Below are 25298 nucleotides of genomic sequence, written 5' to 3' on the forward strand. Positions count from 1 at the left end.
AAATCTGCCTCCCATAAACTTCAGTTAGGGTTATCCCTTTGTTTGGGGTTTACAGATTTCCTGTTGGGTTTGGCGGACATCAAGGGAACCGAACCTTACTCAGTTTGCTTAGTCTTTACCTACTTTCGTAATCCTGGCAGTTTTGCCTGTATTGGATAGACACGTGCGATTTGGTTCGTTCCGAATCAAATTTCGTACAAATTTTCAGAAATTTCAGACACATTCAGACACATTCGAATTTCCAAATCCCAATGCATCCGAATGCGTCCAAATCCAAATTTACGATTTTTGGATCCCGTACGAATTTTGTTCAAAAATGAAATTGAATCGGACATGTGACTTTTATGGCCAATCAGATGTGTTTTTTCGGTTTAATGCATCTGAATGAGTCTGAATACGCATTTTTGTTATGTCAACATGGGAGCCATATATATATACATATAATACTAAAGCTGAGGCTCCTAGACCCGAGTTTCTGGATTGCATTCGGGAGCTCCTGAATGCTATTTGGGTCTGGGAGCCTCAGCTTTAGTAATATATGTATATGTCTCCCAGACCCGAAGAGCATTCTGGAGCTCCCAAATGCAATTCGGAAATTTGGATCCCGAATGCCATTAGGGTCTAGGAGATTCAGCTTTAGTATTAATATCTGTATATGGTTTTCTGAGGTATTCGCAGCGAATATTCGTGAACTCATACGAAACGAATGAAAATTTGAATTTCGTTCAAATCCGAAAACCGAACTGAATTGAATTTCGGATCCGAATCCCGAAATAACGAAATATCCGAACCGAACCAAATTTCTCCGCAGCTTACATGTCTAGTATTGGATAACAATTACCTCAAATATGTTGGTAACTTCAGGGTTTTGACACTCCTGATATCAGTGCTATTAAAGCAACATGATACCAACAGAAATATCAGTATTCTTAGGGATGGAAACTACAATGCAAGTTTTATATGAATGTATAACTGAAAAGATAAGTTAAAAATAATGATCACTAATGTTTTAAGCTACTCATACAAATAAAATGACTATCATCCAATACCTGCAATGTATGTACCTGTTGGATTCATTTTGCAATACCTCATAATACTTTCTATGTTCTATCAGGAGAAAGATCTATACATTGACATTTTTTTAGATGGTAGTCTGCTTTGAATCAGCAATGGGCTCATTGGCCTATACATTTGCTGGAGTGAGTGTGGTGAAAATAATTATCCAATGGCAAAACCTTCTGTGATTCTGTGATGTAAGATTCTTCTCTGGCTGTAAATGGCATCAGTTTTCTTGAATAATTCAGTAATGCAACACATGTGTAAGTTAGGGTATCATAGAAGATTTGATTAAAATTCAAAAACATATTTAGAATATCCAAAAAACAGTCACTAAACAAAAATGATATTACAGGTTTGTAGGTAGAAATGCAATGGGTAACACCGGTCAAACTGACTTGTCAACATGTTGGAAAATTAGTCCTTGCAAGTGATTTTAAGAAACGTCATCAATACAAATGATAATCTAGCACACAGGGCAATTACAGTTATAATTGGTGGTGTAATAAAACAATAGCAAAATATTTTCCTGTTCTTTCACTAACAATCTTTTTGATGAAGATGTTGTTTAACTCTTTATAAAAACTTCCCAAAACACGTTCCGTGTATGGCTAGCTTTACTCTAGCTAAAGGGCCATGAAATTAATAGATGGATTTGATAAAGTAAGTCATTACCTTTCCACTATGTTCTATTATAATTACACACGTTTAAAGAAGTCTAGGTATTAGTTTCTCATTGTTATATAATAACATTTTAAAGAACTTGAGTGCAGATTTCTAGCCGACTTTGTAAGCCTGTCTCTGTAGATTTAGCAGAAAAGGATTATGTTAGAAAATTAAACAAAAATAGAATTTGAGTTCACTAGAGTCCTGTCCTGAAAACTTAAATCCACTGGTTTTATTCCATAACATAGCGTGTTTGTTTGGATTGCTTACCTTTCAGAAAGGCTTAAGTTGGCACAGCCAATTGCTTGCCCTTTTACTGGCTGCTTGCCATTGGCAGTGACTGCCTCAATGATCCTTGCAGATTTTCTGCCACGTGGCAGTAAGTCTACAATGTACCAAGTGCAATGAAACTGACGGAAATCTAATTGGTATATAAGGGATTAGGCCATGTGGAAAAAAAATGATTTCATCTTTATGTCTGGGATTCAAATCAGTTAATATTTTAAGTGCCAAAGGGATCTGGAAAAAACGTTGTCTTGTGTTTTGTGGTCAGCCATGTGGCTTATGGGAATTTAAGTTGCTGTGGTTGTCCTAAAAAAAAGAAAAGATAAATAGCTGATTTTAAATATATCTTATCTCATATAAAATTATGAAGCCAGTTGTACTTGTTGATTGACTAATTTTGAATATGGGCCAACAAAATGGCTGCTTTTAAAACTAAAAGTGGTATTAAACTCTTAGGTGTTCTTAATTCGCTGTTAGTAAGCAGTGTAGCATGCCTCAATATACAATATGTGTGAGTGGACTAGCGTAGGCAAGCAATTACAAAAATCACCTTGTCTCTGCTGCTCGATTCCGGCCCCAGAGCTCAACTTTCCCGAACTTCGCTAGAGCAGCATGTGTACGGGGAGCAGAGGACCATGCACAGTTGAGGCTACAGGAGGGGGGAGGAGGATTGTCTTACAGTGTGAGACAGTACTAGGCAGTGGAGCGCACATTCAGGGTTGTCTCCATGGCAGCCTGTAAGAAGAAGAAGACACCAGACAGTACGACAGTAGCACCAGTGGTGATTGGATGGCTTTATAATGGCTGGAAGAAAGAAGATATACACGTCAAGAAGAATCACATGAGGTAAGCCTTTACAATAGCATTGGTGGGGGGGATGTAAGCTTTAGTGTCACTTTAAATGTACTAGCAGCTTTAAACACTAAGGGGTCTATTCACTAATCTGCCGTAGGCAGCCGAGTGAATAACCGACCCAAGATGAAGTGAGCCGAACGCTGTTTGCCTATTCACTTCAGGCTTGTACGGCTGATTTCAGCCGTACCGCCTAAAATCAGCCATACATCGGCTTGCTGCGGCTGGCTTCGGGTCGGCCAAACATGCTCAACAGAAGGAGTTCGACTGGATCGGCTGAGCCGAACCTCTGGCAGGCTACTCGCTGCTGTTCGGCCTATTCTCATAGAAGACGAACAGCAGTGAGTGAATAGCCAAATGCTGCCGAGTGGCATTCGGCTTGGCTATTCTACCCGGTACCTCTGTGGTACGGAGCAGAATAGAAAAACAGTTGAAAAAGTTGAAAAAATGAAATAGAAAACGATTGGGCGGAGCTAGCAGTGACAGCTAGCTCCGCCCAACTGTTTTCTACTGGCCGGGCGGTTCACCGGCTGCTGTCAGAATGAAAAAAAAACAGCATAGGAATGCATAGCTAGATTTCTATTGGCTATTTCACTTTGCAATAGGCAATAGCTAACTAGCTATTGCACCTGTCCTCTGCTGCTGTCAATCACCAGAAGGGGACCTGATGGAGAACTGCAGGTCCCCCTCTGCTGATTGACAGCAGCAGTGGGCGGGTGCAATAGCTAGTTTGCTATTGGCTATTGCAAAGTGAAATAGCCAATAGGAATCTAGCTATGCATTCCTATGCTGGCTTTTTTTTTCTGACTGAGCGCAGCCAGCTGCCCCATGTCAGAAAAAAAAACAGATCGCAAGGAAAGGTTTACTCTGCTTGATCGAGCAGAGTAAACCTCTCTGGGAGAAAGTGTTTCTCTACTGGGCGGCCGGGAGCCGTATTAGACTCCCAGAGCGTCTGGGAGAGTAATGACAGATCAGCGTCCCTGGTTACCAGGTAACCAGGGACGCCATCTGTCATTACACACTGAGAACCCGGAGAGGCCATTGTGATATCATACCAGCCCCGCCGGGTTCTCAGTGTGTAATGACAGAGGGTGTCCCTGATTACCTGGTAACCAGGGATGCTGATCTCTCCAAGTGGCCGGAGCCAGCCGTGAGATGACGGCTGGCTCCACCCAGCTGTCAGAAGCAGGCTGTTGGCCGGCCAGCTTCGGCTTTCACCTCAGCTCACCTCGGCCAACTTCAGGAGCTGTACGGGCTATAGTAAAAAGCACGTACAGCAGCCTTTCGGTTCTACTGAACCGAAGGGGTCCTGGGGCCGAAGCTAGCCGAAGGATCAGCCGAAGCTACGGCTTCGTGAATAGACCCCTAAGTAAGGCTAATGATAGAAAAAAAGGCTGAGAAGTATAGGAAATAAGTATTTATTTCCTATGCTCCTCAGCTCTATCTAGTGTTCAAAATGCAGTATGACATTATGAACATTGTACAGTAAAAGACAATGGAGCCTATTCACTAAGCTGCCAAAGGATCTAGCTGTAGCATTCAAAAAGATTTGTAGAGGGAATGGCACTGCAAATTGGCTATAAATAGGCCCTTTAGTTAGCTTTAAGCGTGTAATCTGTCAGCCTAAAGAAACCCAGTAGATAAACAGCACATCATATGTAATATATTGAATAATGCTCATCATGTAGTAGTTCAGAAAAATATGAAAAGTAAACTCTGTAAAAAAAAAGGGTTTAATCAGACCAGTTTACTTATGCAAATTGAGAGATTGTCTTTTACAGGAGGTGGGGGGATGGGGGGAGGGTTAAGTGGTCACCCTGTAGTTAGTTAAATGTGGTGGTGCACATCTTTATGTGAGTGCTACATCATTAATGGCACCTTTGCCCATGTTCAGAGTTAGTTAAAGTCCAAACATTGGTGCATCCATATGGCTCTTTGCTGAACCATCTGAATAAATGCAAATAGAATATTCATCTGTTCACAGTTTGACTAAAGAAAGAGCAGTCTGCCTTCCATTCAGAGCATGGACTGTCTAGAAATGGTAGCTTGCAAGATGTTCATTTAATTTGTGAAATTCCAGCTCCAGTGAATCTGGGTGCAGGTGGATCGGTTTACTTATCTCTAAGTAGTTAAATTAATGGCATGTTTACCACATGGGATCTGTGGCTGACTGTATTATAGCAAGCAAGTGTGAGCACTCCACATCACCAGGAGGAGCAGTCCCTGTGTCCAAAGGAATGTAGTATACTATGCCAATCTTTGTATAGTTTAAATGCCTATTACCGTATATACTTGAGTATAAGCCGAGTTTTTCAGCCCATTTTTTTGCTGAAAAGTGCCCCCCTCGGTTTATACTCGAGTCAGCGTCTCGAGCTGGTCAGGTTTCTTCTTACTTACCTCGCCGAGCGTCGCGTCACTGCTGCTCCGGTGGGCGGCGCTCCGAGCGGGGTCATCTGGCAGTCTCTGGGTCCTAATTTAGGTGGCCGGAGACTGCCAGATGACCCCGCTCGGAGCGCCGCCCACCGGAGCAGCAGTGACGCGACGCTCGGCGAGGTAAGTAAGAAGAAAAAAAAAAAACCTCCGCAGCGGCCAGTCAGCAGCAGGGGAGCAGGGATGAGTCAGCGGCGCGCTGGTCAGGCGAGAGGAGCTCCAGGTGGGGTTGTAATTTAGCGGGCAGGCACCTCTAAGTCAGCTAAATTAGGACCCCACCTGGAGCTCCTCCCACTGGACCAGCGCGCCGCTGACTCGTCCCTGCTCTCTCCGGCACACGGACACAGTGAGTGAGGGCAGATTTGGGGGGGAGATTTATTAAGCAATTATGTATTGTCTGCACTGTATTAGCAGTATATACTCTATATAGAGTATATACTGCTAATACAGTGCAGACAATACATTTACAATTATACTAACATGAATGTATTAAATGATCTGTATGTAGCCCTGTACTATGGATCATTTAACCCATTCATGTTAGCAGAGGATCATTGTAAATGTATTGTTGCAGGCACTCTATATGTACATGTACTATATACTACATATAGAGTGCATTGAACAATAGATTTACAATTATCCTCTGCTAATATGAATGGGTTAAATGATCCGTAGTACATGATATGTAGCCCTGTACCCCCTTTTCCACTTACAGAGCTAGGTTATTGTTTTTCTTTTAAATAAATATTCATGTAATTTTATTGGTATCTATCTTCATTTTGTACATTTACCATTAGCTGCCTCATTTCCCACCCTCGGCTTATACTCGAGTCAATACTTTTTCCCAGTTTTTTGTGGTAAAATTAGGTACCTCGGCTTATATTCGGGACGGCTTATACTCGAGTATATACGGTAAGTATTTCAAGATAATTAGTGGATCTAAATCTTTATCAGGGCTAAGAGTAAATATATTTGTTATTAAATAATGTAAACATATCATTCAATTAAAAAAAGGTATATAAAAGTATGTTAAAGAAAAACTTTGATCAAGGGTTAATGCACATTTTGGTCTAGGTGCAAAAATAACAAAGTTATACTCACCCAATCCTTGGAGCCAGCTGTTAGAAAGCTCCCTCCAACCTGTGTCCTCTTCTGCTCCAGTGATGGTATGTCTCTTGTGTCCTCACATCCTATACATGTATAGGACGTGATGGCTCACTGTACCTTAGAGCGCTGGAGCAGAGGGAGAAAGAGGATTGAAGGAGCGGTCTAAGAGCCAGGCATCTCCAAGGATCGGGTGAGTATAACTTTGTTATTTTTGCACCCAGACCAAAACGCTCAATTAACACTTGCAGTGTGGGAGTAGCCTCACTGGGAGAATTAAGAACATTTGTGCCTCGAGTTCTTATTTAACAATACTGTATATCTAATATTACTACAATAAAGATATCTAATATCTAATGTCAAATATAGATTAATTAGTATTAGCCCTGATGACAGGGATGCAAATCCTTGAAAGGTATTGGATATCCTGAAACCTTGAATAGACATTCTAACAAAAGATTGCCCTGGTATATAGTACTTTCTTTTGGACACAAGCACTGTCCCTCCTTATGGAGTGAAACACTTACATTCCTTTCCACCCCTTGTATATACATGTAGAAATCGTGATATCTCTACATTGTCAAGCGAGCAGCCTATTACTTGATACAGCATATAGATAGTGCCCTTCAGTACATTTTTTCTCCTCATAGCCCCAAAATTTAGACAGGTCTTACTATTTATAAGGATGGTATGGCAGCTCTTGATTTGTTATCCAGTACTGGTATCCTATGGCTAACTTACCATCTTGTCTTGAATTGTATTGTGATTTTAATGTCTGCCCTATATTGTAAAGCGCTGCACAAACTGTTGGCGCTATTTAAATCCTGTATAATAATAATAATAATAATAATAATAACTGTTTAAAAAGGAAGAGATGACAAGAGCAGTGTATTTCTCAAACAGTCATAAATTGATGTAATTTGGTATATTTTGGCTGTTGTTTTTCAATTTGCAGTATCGTAAATCCTTGACTCGAAACAGTTAATTAGAATAAAAAATTCTACATCCAGTTGAATGATTTTTCTCTATTCCTGCTGAAAATTTATTTTTCAGTCAAGAACTTTATGGAGAGTTTGAACCTGTTCCAGTGTCTAACTGCAATCAATGCAGAATTTACACTAGTTATTTCGTATAGCTGACAGGGCATTGCAATGGGGGCCACTGTGTATTAGCAGGCATAAATATGCAAGTGTTTAAGGAAAATGTTACAGAGCACAGAAATCATTACAACTGAAGCTCATCAAATTAGTATTCAAAAAAATGCACATAGTGAAACACCTCTGCATCCTTTATGGCCCAGGACATATAACTCTGCCTTCATTGACTTGTAATCAGTAACCAACTAACATTGTTGACTCTGAGACATGAAGAGCCTCTGTAGTATCCAGGGATTCCTAAGGGGTCTTGCTGTGTTTAAAAATTAAAGCCAAGTCCATTAGGACTGCTAACCACTGATTATTAGCCATCTGTTTATACAGATTCAAATGCCAACTCATTAGAACTAGAAAAAATGGAGACAGGATATTCAAGGCAGTTAGACAGTCATATATTGACCGGCTGAAAAGTAGCATGAGCAATAGGGAATAGATATGACAGGACTAGCTAATTTATGACCATCACATATTAGGCTATGAGAGAATCAGGCTACAAAGAGCCCATGTATTTTATAATATAGAATGTCACCTTGGGCAATATACTTCTTAAGAAATAGGTGAACTATTTTCAGCAAAAGTAACAAATTATTGTTAGATGGCTGACACTTTTAATCCTTTACGATTTATGCTGTTGATACTAATTTTTATTCATGGATAGTGTCTATTATTCTGAATATTTTTACTACCACCTTTTTTTTTTTAAATCAGATATTTTTTATTTGAATTTTGCACTTTTTAACATTTTTGTACAACACAATTTGACATTGCATACAAATTTCTGCAATACACAAAGTCATAACAGTAAAACATGAGACAACTAATATAGCCATGTGGTCCGACTTGCATCACGCATATAGAGTATGCGGGGAGGGAGGGGAGGGTGGCAGAGTCAGGGGAAACAAGCCCAAAACCATTTCTCTGTACTTTACTACACGTGGGTGATGATTATACATTCACATGCCTCCGAATTTACGTTCTTCTCGAGTCCCGTTAGACATGGGGGATACACATAACTCCTGTCATATATTCGTACACCGAGCCATGAACTATATTATACAGTCCATCGCACCAGAGCAGTGCATATCCATACCCTCCACCATCTACCTGTGCACTGAGTCCTCCGCTCCTCCCATTTCCAACGGCAGCCCAGTGTCCCCTCTGAGAACGCTAGCAATCTCCTGTAGTAGGTGAACACCTATTCCTCCACCTGTCCCAGATGTTATAAAATGTATGCAAAGTTCCCCTGTGTTCGTATGTTATCTTTTCCAGGGCTATAAGGCGGTCCAACTCCACCTTCCAAGTCTCCACTTTTGGCGCGATGTGTGACATCCAAAGGAGGGCAATAGTCCTCCTTGCTGCGAATAGGGCCCTTGATACATCATCCAACACACCCAGGAGGCATACTAGTGGAGAGCAGGGGAGCTGGAGCATAAAAATAGAATTGAGATACTGCACCACCTCAGTCCAATATCTTACTAGTTTGGGGCAGCGCCATAGCAAGTGTATAAGAGACCCGGGCTCGATACCACATTTAGGACATTTGGAGTCTGACCAGAATCCAATTTTAAAGAGGAACTCCGGGGTGTGGTATGTGTGACGCAGGATGAAGAGCTGGGACAGCCTGTGGGAGGCAGACAGGGAAGAGGCCCCAACCGCGGCTAAGGCACCATCCCACTCCTCCTCCGTAAGGGCCCCCAGGTCCTCCTCCCACTCCGACCTGCAGCGGAGTGGGTATTTACATGAGAAATGGGAGAGTATGTGAGAATATAATAGGGAAATGACTCCCTTGGCATGCGTGGATACTGCAATCCGTTCAAGAAGTGGCACCTTAGATATCTGGATTGGGCCAACCCCAGGGTGTGCAGAAAGAGCATGTCTCAGCTGAAGGTATTGGTAAAATTGGTTCTTCCTGAGGCTGAATTTAGATTGGAGTTGTTGGAACGAGCACAGCACACCGTTGTCATAAATCTGGGAGATAAGATGTACCCCCTCTCTCTCCCATGTGACCGAATCTCGCAATTTTTGCACTTCTGGCAATTTGCTGTTATCCCACAGAGGGGTAACAGTGGTGACCTCAGAGAGCCCCCACAGGGTCCTGACAGACACCCACACCCTTGCAAGTAGTCTTGGCGTAGGAAGATCAGATCTAGACAGCAAAGTGGTGTCTAGCAGTGATAGTGGGGCTTGGGAGCGGAACATGTGCGCAAATAGCCTAGCAGTGGCAGGGAGGTCCTCAGTGAGAGACCACCCCGCCAGATGCTGAAGCTGTGCAGCTAGAAAATATGCCCAGGGGTTGGTAAGTGCCACTCCCCCTGCTCCTTGGGGTATTGAAGGAATTCTAACCTAATACGAGGTGGCTTACCATTCCAAATGAGATCCCTAAATAGGGAGTTGATCCTTCGGAAAACATTTTGCGGGATCCAACATGGGGAATTATGGAGAAAGTATAGTATTTGGGGCATCCAAATCATCTTGATCAAATTGACCATACCCAGCACCGATAAAGGAAGTGTCTTCCAAACTTTGGATTGCACAGTTAATTTGGACAATAGTGGAACCAAATTATCCTCTACAAGTATGTGAAGTGAGACACAATAGGTATGTGTGATGCAGTAGGGGGCAAAGGGGCCTGCAGGGGATCCAAAAGGAGCAGGGAGGACTTGGACCAGTTGACAAAAAGACCTGAAAACTGTCCAAACTCCGAGAGCCTAGACATAACTGTAGTGAGAGAGGTATGGGTGTCTGCCAGGAAGAGGAGTGTGTCGTCCGCATAGAGGGCTATTTTATCTTCCACATTGCCCCTAACAAACCCCTTAATCTCGGGGGAGGATCGTATCTTAGAGGCCAGAGGTTCCATGGCTAGGGCAAAGAGCAGGGGAGAAAGAGGACATCCCTGTCTAGTGCCCCGCTGTAATTTGAAAGGCGAGGAAAGGGCTCCATTTAGGCGTATCTGTGCCGATGGAATCTGATATAGCAACGCCACCCATGCAATGAAGCCCGGACCAAAGCCAAATGCGGACAACGTGGCCCAGAGATACGACCATTCTACGCTATCAAAAGCCTTTGCTATGTCTAGCGCTAAGAGTGCCCTGCCACCTGAGACATCAGTAGGGGCCTGCATGTTAAGATAAACCCTTCGGATGTTCATTGCTGTGGATTTATGTGGCATAAAGCCTGTCTGATCGAGATGTACAATGGAGGCAACGACTTTGGACAGTCGCATAGCTAGCACTTTAGCGAGAATTTTGACATCCACCCCCAGAAGCGAGATAGGTCTGTATGCATCAGGGAGCAGATGATCCTTTCCCTTTTTTGGTATTAGGATCACCGCCGCCCCGTACATAGAGTGCGGTAACATTCCTGTTAATTTAGCGTCATTGAGGGTGTCTAACAAGGCAGGGAGCAACACCGTGCCGTATTTCTTGTAGAGTTCAATGGGTAACCCGTCGAGACCCAGTGCCTTGCCATTGGGAAAGCTAGAGACCGCAGCCTCCAACTCCTCCAGAAGCAATGGGGCCTCGAGCATATCCCTCACCTCTGGGAGTAACTTCGGCAATGACATCTCGCCAAGGTAGCTCCGCAGGCGTGCCCCCATATTTGGAGACATACAAGTCCTTGTAAAATTCCGTGAACAGGGACAGGACGCCCTCGGTGGCAGAGATAATTTGACACACGGTCCCCCCTGCACCCTGGATAGGTGGGCTAGAAGCTTACCCATGGACTCCCCCTCCTCCCATCTCATCTGGCTCGAGAAGAATAGTTTGTTTCTAGCCTTCTGGAGGAGCAAGTCAGCCAAGAAGACTCTTTTTGTTTCCAAGACGGCCAGACGAGCGGGGGTGGGAGAGAGCACGTATTCATCCTCACATTTCGAAACATCATTCCGTGCCTCCAGCTCTGCTGCCCTAGTACCAGATTTGATACCATTCATCTGTTTAATGAGTAAGCCTCTGATATAAGCCTTAAAGCTGTCCCATACATAGCCATGCGCCGCAGTGCCCTTGTTGAGACTTAAGAATCCAAAAAACTCCTCCTCTAGCGATGCACCAGCAGGAAACAGCGTTAGCCAAAACGGGTTCAGTTTCCAAGGCAGGGCGGGGGGCTGTCTTCCTGCTCGAAAAGTGGTAAGAATGGGGGCGTGATCTGACAGAGACCTAGGCAGGATGTCCACCCCTATAATCAGGGGAAAGAACTCAGCGGAGCATAAGGCGTAATCTATGCGAGAGAGGGATCTGTGAGTGGGCGAGAAACAGGTGTACTAAGTAGTATCCGGATTGAGACTGCGCCACGCGTCCAGCAAACCCATTTCGGAGCAAAAATTGTGAAAAGCTGTATATCTAGGGGTATGGGCAGTGGCCGCAGAGGGCAGCCTATCCCGGGAGGGAGACATAATATTATTAAAATCACCCACCACCAGGACAGGTATCGGGAGTTTGTTTTTGAGAAAGAGCACCAGTTCCCCCAGTGCATCACCGGAGTATGAAGGAGGGACATATACATTAGCAATGACACATTCCAACCCAAATAACGTACAGTGCAAAAAAATATAACGTCCATGAGGGTCAATGCAGGATTGTAGGCAAGCAAACACAACACTGTCATGAAACAGGATCGACACACCTCTAGCATATGACGAATAACATGAATGACACATCACTGGATATTTTTTACGTCCCAAAAGACCCACCGTGTCCCCGGTAGTGTGGGTCTCCTGGAGGCAAATTATGGATGGCCTGCGCGACAGAACCGACGAGAAAACAGCCTGTCTCTTCGTCCTGTCGCCCAGGCCACGCACATTCCATGAGAAGACAGACAGCTTACGTAACGTCATGGCAAAAATGGAGTACTAATTCAGTCAGGGCACGTGCACAATAAGATTCAGTCCGCATAATGTTGGTATTGGGAAATTTGTGGCGTGCAGATGACACGCTGGATGGACAAAGAATAAAAATAAAATCCAAAAGGGGGAAAAAAATTAAAAACCAGAAGGGAGATAGTATCCGCAAGTCGTCCCGGGAGGCCCGGTGTCCACATGGCTTGAACCGTAGAACCAGAAACAAAAAAACAAGGTCTAAGTGAACCAAACAGTCTCTGCTCAGGAGAAGGCTTAGGGGCTAGAGACATCAAAATCTACCTCTGCAACCAAGAGGTAGAGATAGGAGAAAGATGGTGCGTCTCCTGTTCTAGCAGCCAAAGAAAAAAACAAAGGGGTGTTGACCACGGAGTCTCCGGCAACATTCCTCAGGATATACGGATCCTCCAAAGCGCTAAACAGGCCCATCCGACCCACGGATTAAAAGGTAAGAGATCAGGCCCTCTCTCAGGGGGCTACATACCAGCTCATGATCCAGATCTAGAGGGCTGTTTCCGATCTAGCCATGTTGAGACCGCATGCGGGGTGTCGAAGAAGACGGTGTCGTTGTCAACAATAACCCGGAGTTTGGCAGGGTAGAGCATAGCGTATTGCAACTTAATTTGCCGTAGGCGACGTTTCACCTCCTGGAATTTTGCCCTTCGTTTTTGAACTTCTTGCGAGAGGTCAGGGAAGAGCATGATTCTGGAACCATCGACATAAAGGTCTCCCAGCTCTCTAGCTCTGCGTAAAATGGCCTCCTTGTCCCTGTAGTTTAGTATACGGATCAGCATAGGACGTGGAGGGGCACCCGGCGGTCTCAGTCTCATTGGAACCCTATGGGCTCACTCCACCACGAACATGGGGGAAAGGAAGTCCCTGCCAATGGTGTTCAGCAACCACTTCTCAGCAAACGCCGTAGGGTCTGGGCCCTCCGCCCGCTCCGGGACACCGACCGCCCTGATGTTATTGCGCCGGAGTCTGTTCTCAATGTCCTCAGATTTGAGGGCGGCATCGGCTGAGCGTTGTAGTGCCAGCTTTAAATCTGCTTGAAGTGGAGTAGTTAGGTCTTCCAGGTCCCCCATCCGGTGCTCCAGCATTTTTGTCTTCTCCCTGACCTTCTGGAGATCATGGCGGAGAAAAGAAATGTCTGCCCTCATAGCATGCACCTGCTCTGACAGGGATGAGAGGGATGAGTTGGACAGCTGCACCGCTGTGAACACATCCTTAAGTGTGGGCTCAATGGATACTGCGCGGGTCTTGGGAGACTTAGGAATCTTAGAGGGAGCTGGGATGGGACTCACAGGAGCTTCCTCAGCGTCTGAGGCGGCCGAATCATCACCCGCTCGGTGGACCGGTAGCTCGGGGCCGGGATCCTCATCCCACGACTTGCCCGCACAAGACTGACCTTTGGCAGAGCCCCTGGCGAACTTCTCCAGCCGCGAGGCAACCTCCTTGGCACTGTCCTTCTTGGCCTTGCGAGGGGTTTGTAGCTTCGCGCCGCCGCCATCTTGAAATCTCGGGCCGCCTCGAGGGCCGCAGCTCCCGTCTTGGTCATCCGTGTCGATATCAGACCCGCTCGCAGGTATGACCGTGTGCCCGGGGGCCGTCAGGAACGGTAAGCGTATGTGGGGGGTGCCGAAACGAGCAGTGGAGTGCCAGAGCTCCGGGATGTGCGTCTACTCACATGTGCCACTAAGCCACGCCCCCATACTACCACCTTTAAGGTATAAAAATGGCACTTTAAATTTCAACTATTGTATATGTTTGAATTATTATTTTTGTTATGTTGCAGAAAAATACATAAATGTGAATACCTGGTGGTGTTAGATTTAAATTAATTATAACCACTTGGGTCAGATATCTTCTACCTATTATTACCATTTGTTTGCAATGTTTCTTGTGCAATTTGTTTAATTATTTCATATCATAGAAATGAATTATGCAATTCATGTTTTGGCATATATAGAGGACTATAGTTTGTTGTTTATTAACGGATCTCAACTGATCACTAACACTTTGGAAGTTCGGCCACCTGAATGCATTTTTTGAAAGTTTTCTTTCTGTTTAACCCATTAGGTTTTGGGTTAACACTCTTTACTTGTGCCACCTTAGCTCATTAGTTTAGCATGGACAAGTAAATATGCTTATACATGGCATAGTTTTGAAGGATAATTTTTCTCATGCATTTTATTCAGGTTAATCCAACTTGATGCAGGACACCTTAGTAAATGTGTACATATTTTAAATAAGAACAAAGTTGCATTAAAAACCAAGTCTTCAAGGGCCACATTCTTTCCTTTCATAGCTTAGTTCGCCACCTAGCATACAGGAGACCTGCTTTGATACTGTCTCTTCTGTGTCATATAGTGAAATAGGGGTAAGTAGAAAGAACCACCAAGCATAGGGGGGGACACAGGAAATCCACATTCCCCACATTGTTGGGTTCTGCAGAGACTTTGGAACACAAAACAGCAGGAGACATAAATATTTACATACATAGTTACATACGGGTCTATTCTCATAACTGCCGTAGGCAGCCGAATGAATAACTGTCACGAAGCGAAGTGAGCCGAACGCTGTTCGACTATTCACTTCAGGCAAAAAGTAGAAAAAAAAAATAGAAAACGATTGGGTGGAGCTAGCAGTGACAGCTAGCTCCGCCCAACTGTATTCTATTGGCCGAGACCAGCTGTCATTACAATGGGAGCTTGTAACCAGGGGACGCTGAACTGTCAGTACCATGAGAGCTCAGCAGAGTCGGCTTTCATATCACCTCCCGCTCTGCTAAGCTCTCATTGTAATGCAGGGGGGAGAGAGCACCCCCCTGAAATGTTGGCAGATAGCAGAGGAAGCATTAGCTTCTTTGCTATCTGCAAAATGTTTGTTTTTTGTATTCTGACAGCTGCTGCCCTCAGAATAATAAAAAAATCAGCATAGGAATGCATAGCTAGATTCCTATTGGCTATTTCAATTTGCAATATCCAATAGCAAGCTGGCTATTGCACCCACCCTCTGCTGCTGTCAATCACCAGAAGAGGACCTGATGGAGAACTTCAGGTCCCCTCTTACAACAGCGGAAGGGGGAGAGAACATGAACTAATAAATGACTAAATCATGTCCAAGCTGCAGAATCAGCAACAAATAATAAAGGTTATGATCCTTTTTAACACTTTTACCACTATTAACACTATTCCATGTATCCCTATAAATGTCAGCCCCATAGTGTCTATGCCCTGACTTGTATATTAACTTGTTCACCTCCCTTATCCTGCACTTCTGTACATTAACCCCTTCATCTCCATCATCCTACTATATGTGATCTCTACATTACCCCTTCACCTCCTCCTCCCCCTGTGTATGAACTGCACATTTAATGTATCTATTGCACCTTTGCCAAGCTCCATGTTTTAACCTCCTCTATAACAGCATGTTTTTTTTATTTTAAAAACATTGTGGCAAAAAAAGATCACTTTGGGATGTCTTCTTTCCCAAAAGGGGCAATTTTGGAGGTTTGTCCTGGCATTTTTATTTGTGAAATTCCTGAAAGCACCAGATTTTTTTTCTTTTTATAGTAAAAATAAATAAAAAGTGGTTCTTAAATACCACCCATCAAAAACTAAACATATAAAATGTATTTGGATACAGTGTTGACAGCAATTTAACCTATCTCAGCACTAAAAACTGAAACTGGCCGGGTGATGAAAGGGGAGTACAATGTGGGTCCTGAAGTGGTCAAAGGAGAGCTTGAAGCCAGACACAAGTAAATATAGAAAGTGAGACATGACCTTTTGTTTGATAATTTTTTTAATAAAACATAGTGACTATAGCAGTACAGCATGCAGTTTACCCATGGCTATATACTGTATAGTCATAATATATTATGCTGTTTGATTTAACCTCCCCATTACTCTATATACAAACTTCTGTAATTAGGAAAGAAAATGCTCAGAAAACTAAAAAGGAATTCCAGATAATGGTGCATCTCTCATAAAAAAAGCAATAGCCAGTGCTCATAAGTTGACATTATGAAATAATATTGTTGGCTTTCATCCTGACTAGAGTTTTTCTTTAACATTATACATTATTTGTCCCTTCAGTCTATTCTTCAGACTGTGCAGCATGATATGATTTTAGCTGATAAAACACTAACTGGCTCCCTGGGAACTTTCTATAGAAAGGTTCTTGCAACTCTTATTATTGCTGTACTCTCAAGGGGTTAAAACAGTGTTGTGTTTTAGCAGAACAAATAGAAATACGGGGTGCCCAAGGAAATAAGCCATCACTGTAAGAAAACTGACAGGATCAATAAACCATCTCAGTTTGGAGGAGTAAGATGGAAGCTGTGCATTAAAAAGCACTTTGGAAAAAAGCAAAATATGAAAAACAGGTTTTTAGCATTGGGCCACATTGCATTTCTGACTAGGGAGAAATTCAGGAGCAGATGCTGTTGATATGTTGTTCAGTTTAATCAGAGATCATGGAAGGCATATGGTAGGAGGCCAACATGTTCTTTATAGGCCCCTAATGCCCTGAAAATACATTATGAAAAAAGACAATGCTTGTCCCAAGATGGCTGCTTGAATACATAACTGTCATATAGCAAACACTTTATGACCTTTTGATGTGACCAAAGCGATGTGTTTAGAATATCTAATGCACTATTTTATGGGAAAATGTGCATGAAATAATGCAGGTTACTGCAGGTTAAAACATGAAATTAAATATTTATCATATGTATTATTAAAATGGACATAGATACCATTACCAACACTGGAGATCAGTAGCATATCAAAACCACCTGGGACAGCCAATAGACATCCGATCAGCAGTGATGGGCAGGAATATAAGTGGACAATTACTACATTTGTAATTCATTGTGCCTCTATATCCATTGCCCTGTGCATGCTCGCGATGTTTTTCTTTCATGTTCTTCAAGCTTTGCAGAGAAATCTGATACTGATTAATTTGCTCAACACTCCATGATTGTTGGTACCTTTTGGTCTAACATATTAAAACCTTAAAAAGAGTTGTGTTAGGATAACAGTACAGGAGATGCAATAGCCGATTGTGAAAGTTCACACATTTTTTCTTTTTATGGTTACACTGTCTTTTTGCTCCATAAGTACTGCCCTATAGAAGTCCCATGGTTCTTTGGCTACCTTCACCCAACACTGTTTCTACTGCCATCCAATTCTTTTAGATCTCAGCCTGATAAATTCAGGTCTCAATTATACATGTGTCTGGAAAGGAGAGAGTGTGTATTTCATCATAAAAATCAGTAAAAGCAAAAAACCCTGGAACATGACAGTTGAAAAGTTAAAGGGAGTATCTGAATGGTTGCTATGCAATATAAACTGGACTTTGATAAAATTGAAAGCAAGCTTTTTTCAAAGCCATACATTTTTAGGTTGGAAGTTTAAGTCCAAACAATGCCTGAAGGGGCCATGTTTAGATCAGATATTTATCAAAGTGTCTCATTAAAAAAACAACAGCACAATGATTTTGTAAAATGCGATTTATCCACTAATCAACCCCCCTGTATGCATGATACTACAGTCACTCCTGTGATGACTGTATAAACAGAATGCTGAAACAAACTAGTCTCCCAGATGTTCCCTGTAAACATCACATGTATAATAAAAGACATTAAGAACGGTATTGTCAAAGCATTGAAGGCTTGGCTCCCATTTTAAAATTGCTGCATCTTATGAGATGTGATCTAAAGAGTTTACAATGAGTCACTTGTAGCATACTGTACATGTGTGGGATTTAGCAGCATATGAGTCACTTGCTCTGATTTTATTCCCTTTTCTACAGCTATAAAAAACATCATCAGTCAACCATAGTTTTAAACATAAAACACTATGACATTGAGCTAAAAGTCAGAAACTAGATCAGTTATCTTCAGCATATGACATTTTTAAAAAGAGCTTGCATAAAGAAAGCTTTTTTAGAATTGTTACATAGTCAGAAACATTTGGTACACTCGTGCCACAGTTTCACAGTATTTGGAGACATGAGAGTATAGAAATTATTATTTGGAACCTTCAGGCTTTGTCAGTAGGCCTCTGCTGATAGAGATAATATTATCTGCAGGTAATAACAAGCCCTGCAGATGTACGATCTGCAGATGTAATATATGATATAAAATGAAGTAGAAGCACATCCAGGGTAAAATAGGATCTCATCAGCTTTATTTAACTCAAGTTTTAATAAATTTGCCCCAAATAGTCATCATTGAGTTTTTGGATCTCTACATAATGCTGCAAATGTGTACACATCTGTTAAAGTGGACCTGTTCTTAAATGTTAGATTGAATCTATAGGAGTCCTGATAATAATGGAGTAACACAAGGAATTAAATGCTTAAGCGGACCTTTACCTATTTCTTTAAAATAACTACAAACACACCTTTAGAAATGTTTAGTAATGACAATCAACAAACACATTGCCGGCTTTGTATTCTTTCTGTACCATATTTCTCTTTTCTTTCTCAGTCTTTTGGCAGTGACCATGTTAACTAAGGGCAGATTACTAGCTCCCTATTTACTTCCTGAATCTCTGGCACATGTGACTAGAAATGTGACTAGGACATGTGACCATGCATATCATCTCAGGGGTGGAAAATGCTGTTCCCTGAGATCTCGTGAGATTACAGATGAGATTTCCCAGCAATGCTCTGCTGATGTATCCTTCCCAGGATGCAATGCTTTTGGCACTTACATCATTATCATTTCAATGACAAGGCAAACCCAGTTTGCATTGCTTTGGCAAACTGAAGTCATTTGCACTTTCAAAGCAGGAAGTGAATTCTCTGCAAGTGAAAGTATTTCAAAATGACAGCATTTTACACCTGACATGTCTATGTTATTATTAATCATCATACATAGAGGGATGCATTGGTAGAGTTTTTGAGTGTAAATGTCCGCTTTAACTTTTTTGGAGAACGTGATGCAGCAGCCTTTCTCCACATAGCCAGGAGTATATGCTTTGTTATGTCATATCTGGCAAGGAGAAAAGTTCAGATTGACCTATACTCTCCATCAACAGAAATCATGTCGTCAAAGGTCTAGACTAGTCACCAGAGTAACACTGGAAGGAAGTTGCAGCAGCATTTTACCCAAAAGAGTTAAACATTTAGGGCCAGTTCACATGATTTTCAGGTCCGGATCAGGTGCGGATCTGCAGATGTGGTGCTATGTGTGTTTTGCCGCGTTTTTGATGCGTCCCAGTTAAAAAAAAAAAAAAAACTATTTTTTTTGGCTGGAGTGGGGCTGTCAGTATGTTAGCTGCAGTGCAGTGCATTTTTTACGCGTTTTTGACACATTTTGTGTTTCCAGACCGTTTCCTGACCGGGCAAAATGTGACATGCAGTATTTGTTCTGTCGTAACCTGAACGGACTGCGCACGTGAGAACTGTAGCCCATAAAACACATAGGGATGCATTGGGATGCATTTTTAGTGCAGGAGCGTACGGATCAGGTCAGCACAGAAAACGGACGTCTTGTGAACAGGCCCTTAGTTATGCTTTATAGATCTATCCCAACAAGATTTAACATATCTAATTATTTGGGTATCAATCCAGTTTAAGGCTACATTAACACTAGGAGGTCTATTCACAAAAGGGTGAAGAGTTTGGAGAAGGCAGGAGAAGCGAACAATCTAGGACGACATAGCCGAACTGGAAAGTGAGCTGAATTGGAGAATTTTTCCAAATCGGCTATTTTGTCATAGATTGTTCACTTCTCCTGCCTTCTCCAAACTCTTCACCCTTTTGTGAATAGACCTGTAGGTGTGATTAGATGCTTTTACATGAGTTTAAAATGGTTTTCTAAACATATGTATGCATCTAATAATTGTGGATTTATTCACAGCTTGTGTTTAGATGCTTTTATCTTTAGTTTAGCTACGTTTAGAAAAAATAGAAGTCAGGCGCATCCAGAAATTGCACTTCTAAATGCACCAAAACTCATGTAAATGCATGATAATGCATGTAAATACATTTAAACACAATACACGTTTATTAGCAGAAATCTAATTGGCTATTCCAAAGGACAGATGCATCTGAACGCACATGCGTGTAAACGCGTGTCATTTTAAACCTCTAGAAGTATAAACAAAGCATCTAGCCTGACAGATTTGGCTGACAGATCTCTGCATAAAAACACAAGTGGTAAGTGTGAATGAAGTCTAAGAGTTTAATTTTAATTTTCCATTAATGGGAACCTTGAGCTAGAAATAAGTAAATATGTGCATACATAGCAAGCCTATTTACAATAATATTTTGTATCAGTGTATTTTTTTTATTGTAATTGTCATTTTCTATTAAACTAATCCTCCTTCTTTCATTTTTCTGGATGTGATAGCAATCCATGCTGCAGCAGTCTTTTTACCTCATTGCTTAAATAACACTCAGAGCATGTATATTACTGTTATTCTCTAAGGAAAAATTAATATTAGCTTTCATTTTACTAGGTATGAAAAAACTTCATATACAGTGTTTTGGCAGGGCAATTGAGGAACTCATTAAGGCCTATGCATCCTAATAATCCAAAAAAGCAACAAATAATTACAAATGCAGAAAGCCCAAAGCATCTGCAGATCTCTAAGATTTGTGTTAGGATAAGGCAACTGTGATTAAAGCCATCTAATTTTAAGCGTGGCATTTTTCCTTGTGTCTGTGTTTTTTATTAATCTCCAGCACAACTTGTTTGTACAAATTTTTGATGCGTATTTGCAATCACAGTGCTAGAAGATTTCTTACTACACACACAGCCTGCCATGAATGACTTGTAAAGTAGGCTATCAATTTATTATTTAAATTAGTCTGTAATGTTGTGAAAACACAGTTCTGGTCTAAAGTACCAGCAGGAGGCAGAAAACTAAAATATAGTCAGTAATAGTATAGTATGTGCTCTCAAAGTGAACTTATTAATAAGAGGATGATGCTTGTCCTATGACTAGCTGTATAGTCTAATAAGAGGATGATGGTTTTCCTTTGACCAGCTGAACAGTCCACATTTTCAACATGTTGCTATTTTGAACACTATAACACTTTTCAAAGGACATATACAAAAGGAAATTGAAAGTAAAGATTTAACAGTGAATCATAACAGTGCATTGTATGCTTATTGTTGTGTAAAGTGCACTTGAAATTCAATTACTTTGGCCAATACCTATTTTTTTTATAAATATAAATAAGAGTTATTGGTCCCATGGGAGATCAGTTTCTCTTATGGTTGCGGCTTTGGTACTGATTCATCAAGCTGTGATAGCATTGATGATATGCTAAAGTAGCCCATCATGTGTCACAGTTGCTTAGAGGTTAGCACTTCTGCCTTGGTTCTGATGTCAGCCATGACAGTATCTAAATTGAGTTTGCATGCTATCCCTCTGTTTGTATGGGTTTCCTCCAACATCCCAAGGACATGCTGGGAGGTTAATTGTCTTTTTTCTATACCAACCCTAGTATGTGTACAAATGGCACATGTGCTATCATATTCTGCATGCCAGTCCCAGCCCTGTGTAAATGAGGGGTTGAGTAAAAACCTGGCAATCTACCTTGTAATAAAATTGCCAAGGAAATTCTGTGGAGACAAGACTCTCAAGCATACCAAACATGATGGCCCAACAGTGATAAAGTTACTTAGGGGTCTATTCACGAAGTTGCCGAAGGATCTAGTCATAGCTTCGTCCGATCCTTCAGCTAGCTTCGGCCCTAGGACCCCTTCGGTTCAGTAGAACCAAAGGGGTGCTGTACGGGCTATTCACTATAGCCCGTACAGCTCCCGAACGTGGCCGAGCGGTTCAGTCGAGCCGAACGCATATGCATCGGCTCGGCTGAGCTGCGCTGAAAGCCAAAGCCTGCTTGTGACAGCTTCTGACAGCTGGGCGGAGCCAGCTGTGATCTTACGGCTGGCTCCGGCCACTTGCAGAGAGATCAGCGTCCCTGGTTCCGTGCTAACCAGAAATGGGCAAAAATTGCTATTTTTTTTTCTATTCTGACACGGCTCCGTGTCAGAATAAAGAAAAAAAAGAAAAAGCAGTGTTTCTCTCCTGGGCGGCCGGGATCGGGAGGCTCGCGCCCGGGAGAGTTTTTTTTCTCTTTTTTTTTGACGGCAGCAGAACCGCCGGACAATAGAAAACTGTTGGGCGGAGCTAGCTTTCATTGCTAGCTCTGCACAATCGTTTTCGATTTACTTTTTTTAACTTTTAACTATTTTTCTGTTCTGCTCGGTCCCACTGAGGGACCAAGCAGAACAGCCGAGCCGAATGCTGCTCAGCGCCATTCGGCTATTCACTCACTGCTGTCCGGCATCTATAAGAATAGGCTGAACAGCAGTGAGTAGCCTGCCGGAGGTTCGGCTCAGCCGATCCAGATGTTGGATCGGCTGAGTCAAACTCCTTCTGCACTTCGGGTCAGCCGAACATGCGACCGACTCGAAGCCATGCGAAGCAAGCCAATGTACGGCTGATTTCAGCCCATACACTTCTGAAATCAGCCGTACCAGCCTGAAGTGAATAGCCGAACAGTGTTCGGCTCTCTTCACTTCAGGTCGGTCATTCACTCGGCTGCCTACGGCAGCTTAGTGAATAGACCCTTAAGAGTCCATTTACCATGCAATAAAGCCCATCTGAAGGTTTTATTATTACTTTACTACAGATATCTGAAACTACCAGCACTAAAGCCTTATAGTACTGTGCTAAGAAAGAGTGGTTTTATGATCACTTGGGCTAAAAGGCACTGATTATAGGGTTCCTGCGCTTATTCCAGTGGAGGGACTATTGGAGAGAGCAGTTGAAGTGAATGGAAGTGCAGAGCCTGCTCTTTAAATGCAGAGCTTCACTAAGTACTCATTTATTTTAAGATACAGGACACAGAAGAAAACTTAACTGTGCATAGGGATGTGCATAGGGATGTGCATAAGGATGTGCATAGGGATGTGCATAGGCATGTTCTTAGAACAAATACAATCACATGCAAGCTCTTTGGATTTTACTCTTAATATGCCATACTTAAAAGTTACCATTTGAAATGTACATTACTTGAAGGAGTACTCTAGTCTGCAGCAATCTATATTTATATACTCCACTTCTGCACACTTTGTGTAAGTGTTATCCCTTTTTTTTACATTTATCTGAAACTATAATAGTTCCAGTTTTGACTCCGGAAGAATTGCTGATTCTCTAATGACAGGTTTCCTTTAACATCCAACTTAAAAAAAAAATGTTATTTAGTTGTTATGGAATTCAAAAGGTTCAGAACTTCTATCTGCTTTGAGGGTTCTGTCTGCATTGTTAGATAATAAACAATAAATGTCTCTTAAAGCTGAATTCCAGCCTTATTTTACCTTCTTTTCCCACACTTGTGGCAAGTCATCTCCCGTGTTGAAATTCAACTCAATTTCATGCAACCTTGCATCTTCTCAGTATAACCATTTGAAGCTGCAGCAACAAGCTTGAGCCTGCCTTTATTTATTTTCTGAATGACCCCATAATTGTTTCAATCACTTATTCCCTGATCCATATTGCCTGCAGCCAGTCTGCCGGGCTTGCAGCACCCAGTGTCCAGAAGGGATCCCAGACAAAAATATCCATGGCAGAATGCTGTGACATTTACAGGAATCTGCCAGCCCCTCCCACCAAAACTCTCAGCAAAAAACAGCAGAGACACCCAGTGATGATGTCACTGGGTCTCAAAAATTGTATTTCTTAAAAAAACATAACTATTTGAAACATTTAAAAATCTTGCCGATCAGGGGGGAGGAGGTATGATAATATACACTGAGTGGCCAGATTATTATGACCACCCCATCAGTACTACGTTGGGCCACCCTTTGCCTTCAATACTGCGGCGATTCTTCTTGGCATTGACTCCACGAGATGTTGAAAGGTGATGCAGGGAATCTGACACCATGCCTGATGAATTTGATGGTTGTGGAAACCAGCTGCCTGATGGCTCTTTCAACTTCGTCCCACAAATGCTCAATTGAATTGAGATCTGGTGATTGTGGGGGCCACCTAAGCAAGGTAAAGTCTCCCTCATGTTCTTGAAACCACTCTTGCACTATATGAGCACCGTGGCAAGGCACATTGTCTTGTTGGAAGAAGCCATCTCCATTGGCATATGCCGTCAACATGATAGGATGAACTTGATCAGCAACGATACTTTGGTATGTTGTGCTATTCAGATGCTGTTCCACATGAATTAAAGGGCCCAAATCATGCCAGGAAAACATGCCCCAAACCATAACACGGCCCCCACCAGCTTGAAGGGTTGTACTCATGCATGTGGGGTGCATGCTTTTATGCTGTTTCCACCAAATTCGCACTCTGCCATCTGCATGATGCAACTGGAAATGTGATTCATCGGACCACATTACTTTTTTCCAATGCTCGACTGTCCAATCCTTGTGTTCCTGTGCGAATTGGAGACGTTTTATCTTGTTAACTGCAGACAGCAAAGGTGTTCGAACAGGCCTTCGGCTTCCATATCCCATACGATGCAGTGTACGGCAGACAGTGCATTCAGAGATCATTTGAGAGGATCCCGGATTAAGATCTGCAGTAATTTGATGCACTGTTGCCCTTCTGTTGTCTTGTACCAGTCTTGACACTCCATTCTGCCCTAACCTTGACTAGTCGCTGACGGCCACAATTTGCACGTTCAGACCCAGATTTTTGGCTGACAGTCCAGTCTTTAAACACTTTAACAACAGCTGCTCTTGAACATTTAACGAATTCTGCTGTTTTGCTGATACTTCCTCCATGGCTCCGAGCGCCAACTATCATCCCACATTTAAAGGCTGTTAAATCGTGCTGTTTACCCAGATCTTCAGAATAAAATCACTTCTACTGTCGTGGTAAACAACCTGATCTGGAGTCAGTTTTAATATAGCC

The 25298-nt window shown here is 42.3% G+C and overlaps 1 protein-coding gene across 1 annotated transcript in view; it reads left to right on the plus strand.

The window, feature by feature from the left end:
- The window catches only part of NTRK3 (neurotrophic receptor tyrosine kinase 3), a 588664-nt gene that overhangs the window by 392854 nt on the left and 170512 nt on the right, over positions 1 to 25298 (plus strand). The window lies entirely within an intron of this gene.

Source organism: Nanorana parkeri, unplaced genomic scaffold (genome assembly GCF_000935625.1).
Source record: "Nanorana parkeri isolate BGI_ZX_2015 unplaced genomic scaffold, ASM93562v1 scaffold236, whole genome shotgun sequence".
NCBI lineage: Eukaryota > Metazoa > Chordata > Amphibia > Anura > Dicroglossidae > Nanorana > Nanorana parkeri.